We start from the raw sequence: 8,559 nt of genomic DNA, 5'->3' as shown, positions 1-8,559 counted from the left end.
AGAGGCAAAATCTTGCATGCGGACACTTTCCTAAGAAATGCACTTGCAGGGAGGCCGGAGGGAGGGAGGGAGAAAGGGAAGGGAGGAGAAACAGAAGGAAACACTTGAGCAGAGGAGGGCACTCCGAGCTCCACAGAATACCGGTGCTCCTCAGCGCTCCCATCAAAGTCAGGGAAAATCGGATTCCCGAACAGACCAGAGCCGGAGGAGATGTGCCGAACAAATACGAACTGGTAGCCTGGAACAGAAAACGTACGTGAGGGAACAACTAATGAGATCCAAATAAAGTATGGAGTTTAGGGAATAGTCACGTACCAGTGTGGGCTCTTTAGTTGGAAACGCACCACGTCAGTATAAACCATTAGTAACAGGGGAACGTGGGTGCAAGGTCGGTGACACTTTCTTCACTATCTTTGCAACTTTTGTGTAAACCTAAAACTAACACAAGATTTTATTTAAAAAAAAGAGTAAACAGTAGTTTATTTTTTTAATTTTTTTCTTTTTTTTTAAACAAGTAGTTTCCATAATAATGTCTTGTGGGATTGTAAATATGTACTTAACATTACTTGTAATTAAATCATACACATATTAAATATGAATAAACATAAAGACACATAATTATATTCTATTATGTACATAATTAAAACATACAGCAATAGCAGACAAGGCAGGAGGAGGGAGATACATGAAGTTAAGAAGTTGTAAAATCCTTGTATTGTCCAGGAAATTGTAAAAATATTCATTTATATTAGATTTTAATAGATCAAAAATGCACATCATGATCTCTATGTTCATCACTAATAGAATAGTTTCTAAATATGTATCTCACAACTAACAGAAAAAATAGAATAATGAAAGTACATAATATGAAAGAGAGTAAGAAAGGAAATGGAACATATACGAAGTGGGACAAATAGAAAATAAATAGTACGTTGCAATGCTTAGTCCCAAATATCAGCTATCACATTAATATAAATGATGAAAATGTTCCAATTGAAAGTCTAAGAGTATACTTAGAAACAACATTAACCAAATGCTACTCTGAATACACACTTTAACTATAAGAATACAGAATTATTAAAAATCAATGAGATGGGGGGGCCCTGGCTACCTCAGTTGGTAGAGTGTCTGACTCTTGGTCTTAGGGTCATGAATTCAAGCCCCATGTTGGGTGTGGAGTCTACTAAAAATTTTCAAAAAATAAAATAAAATAAAAATCTGAAAAGAAAGAAATGGGATGGAAAAGACATTCAATTCAAACAGTAATCCAAAGGAAGCTAGTATAGCTCAATGGACTTTAAAACAAAGCATCACTAGAGATAAAGAGGAATAATGTATATTAAAAGGGTCAATCTACTGGAAATATGTAACAATTCCAAATTTGTAAGCACTTCATAACAGAGGCTCGAAATATAAAAAGCAAAACTTGAAAGAACCAAAAAGGAAAGAGACAAATGTGCACCTATAGAGGGAGCCACTAATACACTTTCCTAGGTAACAGAACAAGCAGAAAAAAATCAGTAAGGATTGAAAAGAATTAAACTATACAATAAAAAATGTTGACCTAACTAACATACATAGACTACTACCTCCCAACAGTGAGAAAATGAATATACATTCTTTTCAAGTGCATATGGCCTTTGGCCCAAATTGGACACATGTGGAACCATAAGGCAAATTTCAACAAATTTCAAAGAACTGAAACTATGCAGAAGATATTCTCTAATCAAAGTGGAATTAAGCTAGAAATCAGTAACAGTAAAATTACTAGAAAAATACTTGAATGTTCGGAGATTAAGTGATGTACTTCTAAATAAGTTATGGATCAAAGAAGAAATCTCAATAGAGGAGAAACCTACCGAATGGCAATGAAGACACAGCACACTAAAACTTGTGTGCTGTGGAACAGAGGGCTTGCACCTCCCCCAAATTCCTATGTTGAAACACTAATCTCCAATGTGGTGGCATTGGGAGGAGGACCTTTTGGAGGTCATTAGGTTTAGTTGAGGTGACACTGTTGGGACTCGCATGATGAGAATAGTGCCCTTCCGAGAAGAGGAAGGGACAAGACTCCTCCCTCCCTCTCTCTCCACCATGGGAAGATACAGCAAGAAGGTGGCTATGTGCAGACCAGAAAAAGAGTCCTCACCTAGCACCTTAATCTTGGAATTCCCAGCTTCTAGAACTATGAAAAGTAAATGTTTATTGTTTAGGCCACCCACGTCTATGGAATTTTCTTAAAGCCGCCCGAGCTGGCTGAGACACTGTGGGATATGGTCAGCATGGACTTAGAGGGAAATCTACACCCTGGAACTCACGTAAGAGATGAAAGGAAAGAGCATCTATCTCCAGAAAGTTAGAATAACGACAGCAAATTCAACTCAAAGAGTCCCTCCTCCAGGTAGATGTAGTCGTCTGTGGCAAGGCAATGCCCCCACTGAGAAAACCTAGAAACATCAGACAACTTATAAAAATCATGTACTCAAAAGCATCAGAGAACTACGGAGGCAATTACAGGAAGTAAGATTTTGTTGAGGAGAGACCTTTCCCCAAGCGACTGCGGGACATACGTTCCTTTCGAAAGAGGCGTATATGGTCAATTCATTTTCAATACAGTTGCCAAAACAACCCAAAAGAAATTTCTTCATCAATGGATGCTGGAACAACTGAAGGTCCAAATGAGGGAAAACAAAGCTTGACTTTCCCCGCCTCACACTATACACAAGATTTAATTTGCCATGGATCATAGCCCTAAATGTAAAAGCTAAAACTATAAAGATATTAAGGAAAATATCCTCATGCTCTGGGGCCAAAGATTTCTTAGATAAAACTGGAAAGACATAACTATAAAAGAAATCATTGATAAAATGGAATTTATTGAAAGTAAAAACACCTGTTCATCAAAAGACTGTAAAGAAAATAAACGGGCAAGCCACAGACTGGAAGAAAATATTTGCAAGACATGTAAGAAATAGTTAGTGTCCAGAATATATAAAAACACTTACAACTTCACAGTTAAAAGAACAAACAATCCCATAAAAATAAGCAAAAGACTTGACAGACATTTCACAAAGGAAAATATTTGAATGGAAAGGAGCAAGGATATAGAACAATCAACATTCCTCTGTTGCTGGTAGGAACATAAAAGGGTACAACTATTTTAGAAAAACTCCACCAATTTCTCCGCAAGTTAAATGTACACTTACACTTGGACCCAACAATTCCAATCCGAGGTGTTTATGCAGGAGATATAAAAACATGTGTTTGTGAACCAACTTGTTAAAGAATGCTCATGACACCTTTACTCACAACCCCCCCCCAAACCAAATATCCACCTGTAGGAGAATGAATCAACAGATCATGATATATTTATACAATGGGATGCTATTCAACAATAAAAATGCATGAACTATTAGCCCACACAGCAAAATGTACTGATTCACAGAACAAAAGCAATGGAGCATGAAAGAGAGATACCGCATAATTCCATTTTTATGAAGTTCTATAACGGGCAACACCAATCTGACGTCAAAAACATCAAAACGTTAGTTGCCTCTGGGGGAAGAGATCCACTGGGAAGGGACTCCAGGGAACTTTCTAAGGTGACAAAAATGTTGTGATTGTGATAAAGGCGACAATCAAGTGGGGTATCCATTTGTCACAATGACACAGCTAAAATGTGCGTACCTCCACGTAGGTACGTTTTACCTACCTTAAAATAAAGGAACGATTAAAAATAATTATCATCACCATTTTTATTGGTCAGGCCGCACCCCACTGCCCATCTTTTAAAAATCCGTTTAAACTGGGCATCTAAACTGACCACCAAACTTCAATACAAAAGCCATGAGTTACCAGATTATGTCAGAGCACAGCAGAGTACTTTTCACAACTGTTGAAATTATACCTCCTAACTTCCTTCTTCAGAAAACAATTGGATTAGTCTACACCAGAAAGAAGCAGCTTAGAAAAAACAGCTCATTTCACCCACAGAAAACCCGTTTTACCTGTCAAAACACTTGCCTTTCTACATACCCAGGTACTGACTTTCAGAGGTTTGGATTCTTCCGTGTTTGACTTTGTACGATAGATTCGGGGTGTCAGATTGCCTTCGCCTCCTTTTCCGACCAATCTAAGCCGTCATTCTGGTTTACGGTCCGTCTTCTGAGGAACACTGACAAGTCAAGCTGTGAGGCTAGTGTTTTCCATGATTTATGAAAGTTTTCCTTCCTTTACATTTCCTTTAATACTGTTCTCTCTATAGCCACACAATCTTTTCTTTCTTTTATCTTTTGGTTTATATATAAAAAACAGACTTTATAATGTAGTCAATACACTGAACCGCCTTGCATTTCCTGCTCTTTTCTCAACTTTTTTTTCAAGATTTTATACATATGTGTATATTTGGTGGGGGAGGGGCAGGGGGACAGGGACAAGCAGACGCTGTGCTGAGTGCAGAGCCCCATACAGGCTCAATTTCACGACCCCGAGATCATGACCTGAGCTGAAATCAAGAGTCAGACGCTTAACCGACAGTGTCACCCAGGGACCCCTCTTTTCTCGTTTTTTAAAGAAAAAACATTAAAGACCATTGTGCAAAATTCCTCATTAAAAAAAAATCATCATCATCATCATCATGACCGTCAAGTTGAGGTGCGGTTGGGGGAGATGCGGGAACGGCCAAATCTGATAACCGTCCGTGGGAATTTGTTACACTCTCCTCTTTACTTTGCAAATGTCTGAATCTGCCCATGATGGAATTTCTTGTTAATGAAGGTGCAATAAAGAAGTTCTGAAACTTCTTTAAAGTAGAAAAAGCAGAGAAGTCGTTACCAGCACTGATGGTAGTCTTTTCCGGAAAAATAAAAAGGATCCACGTGGCAACATAGATATGCAGGGGAGAATGAAGAGCACCAGGAAGGGTAAATATGTGGGTAAATGTCAATGAGTAGAATTGTGCTAGAATAATACATTCCTAATAATCCTAGAAATGTAGTGGAGTTTCAAACATGTGTAGGAGATTCATGAGAATAATGATAAGTGGAGAGAGTTAAAATATTCTAGGTGGAAGTATTCTAGGGTCGTGTTATCTTTGGGAAGATAGAAAAAACAATTTCTTGGTAAAATGTCAAGGACACATCTTGTAATACGTGTGGCAATTTGTTGCAACAGTAATCAGAAACTAATATAGTATCCACTGATGATGTTTGCCAAAACCAGTCTTTATTATCCTGGTTGGGAAATGCTGTGCTTATTGCTAAAAGGGAGGTCTTTGCTTCGTGGCCTTTTCAGCAGACAGAGCTAGGAAACATATGTATGTATATACACATATATGCACAAATTTTTATTTTTTAATTTTTTTAAAGGTTTTATTTATTTATTCCAGAGAGAGAGAGTAGGGGGAGGAGCAGAGGGAGAGAGACGAGGAGACTCTGCATTGAGCGAGAAGCCTGAGACAAGGCTCGATCTCAGGACCCTGAGTTCATGACCTGAGCCAAAACCAAGAGTCAGATGCTTAATGGACTAAGCCACCCAGGTGCCCCATATTTATGTATATTCTAGAAGCGAGTTTATACCAATACCTCCAATCCCAGTTCATCCTCACAGCGCTCCTTCTTGCCTTCCTCCATTCCGTATTTCTTTAAAGATTCAGTTCTTTATTTTAGAGAGAGAGAGAGAGAGAGGGAGACAGAGGCAGAGGGAGAGAATCCCAAGCGGACTCCCGGCTGAGCATGGAGCCCACCACGGAGTTCCATCCCACAACCCCAAGACCACTATCCGAGCCGAAAACAAGAGTCTGAGGTTCAAGGTACAGGCGTCCCTCCTCCATTCCATATTTATATGTCCCTCCTTTCCCACTGAGAACCCTGACTCCCAATAACAACACATTTACTCATTGGCTAAAACCCGTAAGAGATCCAAAGTTGTCTTAGCATTGATTTTCCCGCGCCACTACAAAAAACAGTCAGTGACCGAAGTTCAGGATTTGTCCGTAATTCTTCCCAATGCCCTTTCTCACCGCTGACTGAAAGTATCCAATACTGTGTTCATAAAGAAAGTGGATTGCTTCTTTCTCCTCGCCTCCGGGAGGATTATGACATGCATTCGAGGTATGCTTGGGTTCGTTGGCTTTGGTTTGATTTCAGTTTTAGAAATTTTCTCCCTGTCCATTATTACAGCTGCAAGTCTAGTTTTTCAACGTGTAGAGCACGAACCCGCTTCCAAAAACCGGAAGTGTGCAAAACAAAATACTCACAGAACTATCTCTGTGTCCCTTTCTTTCGCTATCCCTCACCCTTTATAGGTAACTGTCTTCAGCGTTTTCTGGTTTATCCCCCCGCTGTCTTGCCCTCTGTAGAGAGAGTATGTATGTGTTCTTATTTTCCCTACGTTCTTAGACAGCACAGAGCACCCCATACACGCTCGCCCTCTGCGTTTTTCACTTCCCGATGTCTCTCAGAAATCACTCCGTAATCAGCTCGTAGAGATCTTCATCACTCGCTCTTGCAGTGTGTGGTGCTTACTGTGTGTACGTATCTTAGTGCATTCAGCCAATCCCCTACGCTTGGATATTTGAGTGTTTACAATATTTTGCAATTACAAACAAGGAAGCAATGAATAGTCTCGTGGGTTTGTATTTTCCTATCACTGAGGTGTATTTTCAGGGTAAAAGCTACAAGCAGAATTGCTTGGTTCGGGGTAAATGCAGAGGTAGCTTTATCAAATACTGTGAAAAGTTCCCTCCGAAGAGCTGCAGCACTTTGTGTTCCTACCAGTAATGGATGAGAGCCTGTCTCCTAGAGCTCCGCTCACAGATTGCGGCCTCCAGCCTTTGACCTTTGGCCCGTCTCGTAAGGAGATAGGATATCTAGGTATAGTTTTATTAGCACTTTCCTTGTGAGTGAAGCTGAACATCTTTTCATATTGTAAGCACTATTTTTTTTATCTTTTTGTTAATTGTTCACATCTTTCGAGCGCTTTTTCAATAGTTTTAATATTCCCCCCAATTGTCACATATACATATAGATCTGTATCTATATCTATATAGATAGATATAGATAAATGGTAAATATGACTGCTGTGGGTTGAATTATGTCCACTCATGTTCATATCGAAGCCCTAACTCTCGATGTGACTGTATTTGGGGATAGGGCCTTTAAGAGGTAATGGAGATTAAATGAGATTGGAAGGATGGGGCCCTAATCCAATAGGAGACACCAGAGAGTACCCCCCACCCCCACCCGCACCCCCGGCCCCATAGACAGGTGCACAGAGGAAAGGTCAGGTGAGGGCAAGTGGCTTTGCTTTGGGAGAGAAACTGAACTGAACCAGAACGTTGATTTTGGATTTGACAGCCTCTAGAGCTCGGAGGAAATTCTATTTTTTAAGCCACCCTGTCTACGGTATTTTCTTATGGCAGCCGAGCAGATTAAGTCAGGAACAATGCTTTTTATCCGTGTCAAATTTTTCCAATATTTTCTTCCAGCGTGTCATTTGTCTCTTGACTTTCTTTGTGTGGGATTTCTTTTCCATGCGGAAGTTTTATTTTATTTTTTGTGTAGTCAAGGGAGGAATATTATAATAACCTTTTCAACTAATTGCGGATATTGTTCTCTGATTCTATACCGAAACTTGATAAGTTTCTTAAAGTTGAGTAGATTATTAAAACATATTAAAACATAACTGTGAACTTTTCATCTCTGTGATGTTAAAACCGTTGGTTTCTCTTGCGCTTTGAGTGGATTTTCTTTTTAACCTACTCATGATGCTGGAGCGTCATACATTACTCATTTGAAAAATACGAGTTCACTAAATTGTACTACCATATATCACTAACATATAGAAGACCTTTCCAAATGTTGGCAGATTTTATGATATAATACCAAAAATTGTGTTGTTAATACCATCACCAATCTCATCAGAAAGTTTTTAAGTATTGGGAAGCTGTCAAATCATGGTGGCAGATACAAAAATGTTACACTCTGCTTCATTCAGGACATTTTTAATCAAGTGAAACTAGTCGCTCTGTGTGTGTGTGTGTGTGTGTGTGTGTGTGTGTTGAAGAATCCCATGACTGCTAGCAGCTTGGGGCCCCACCTTGATGCCTCCTGAGGCACCAACAGTTTCCCCACCAGTGCTTTTGTATCATCAGTGCAAAGGTCAACATGGTGGCAAAGGCAAGTATGGCCTTAGCATTAATTTTTTTTAAGATTGTATTTATTTATTTGAGAGTGAGAGAGAGAGAACATGAACAGGGGAGAGGGGCAGAGGCAGCAGAGGGAGAGGGAGAAGCAGGCTCCCTCTGAGCAGGGAGACCGACGCGGGGCTCGATCCCAGGACCCTAGGATCATGACCTGAGCGGAAGGCAGGTAACTGACTGAGCCACCCAGGCGCCCCAAGGCCTTAGCGTTATTATGAAAGTACTTTTGATGCGCAGACGCTGTTAAAGTGCCTCAGGTACCCCTCAGTGGTCCATGGACCACACTTTGGAGATCACCTCTCTACAGGTTGTCTAAATTCTTCACACTGCATTTTCAATTCAGCACTAAGTTCAGGGAA

The sequence above is a fragment of the Ursus arctos genome, unplaced genomic scaffold (genome assembly GCF_023065955.2).
Source record: "Ursus arctos isolate Adak ecotype North America unplaced genomic scaffold, UrsArc2.0 scaffold_5, whole genome shotgun sequence".
Taxonomy (NCBI): domain Eukaryota; kingdom Metazoa; phylum Chordata; class Mammalia; order Carnivora; family Ursidae; genus Ursus; species Ursus arctos.
Note: the sequence above shows the minus strand (reverse complement) of the source record.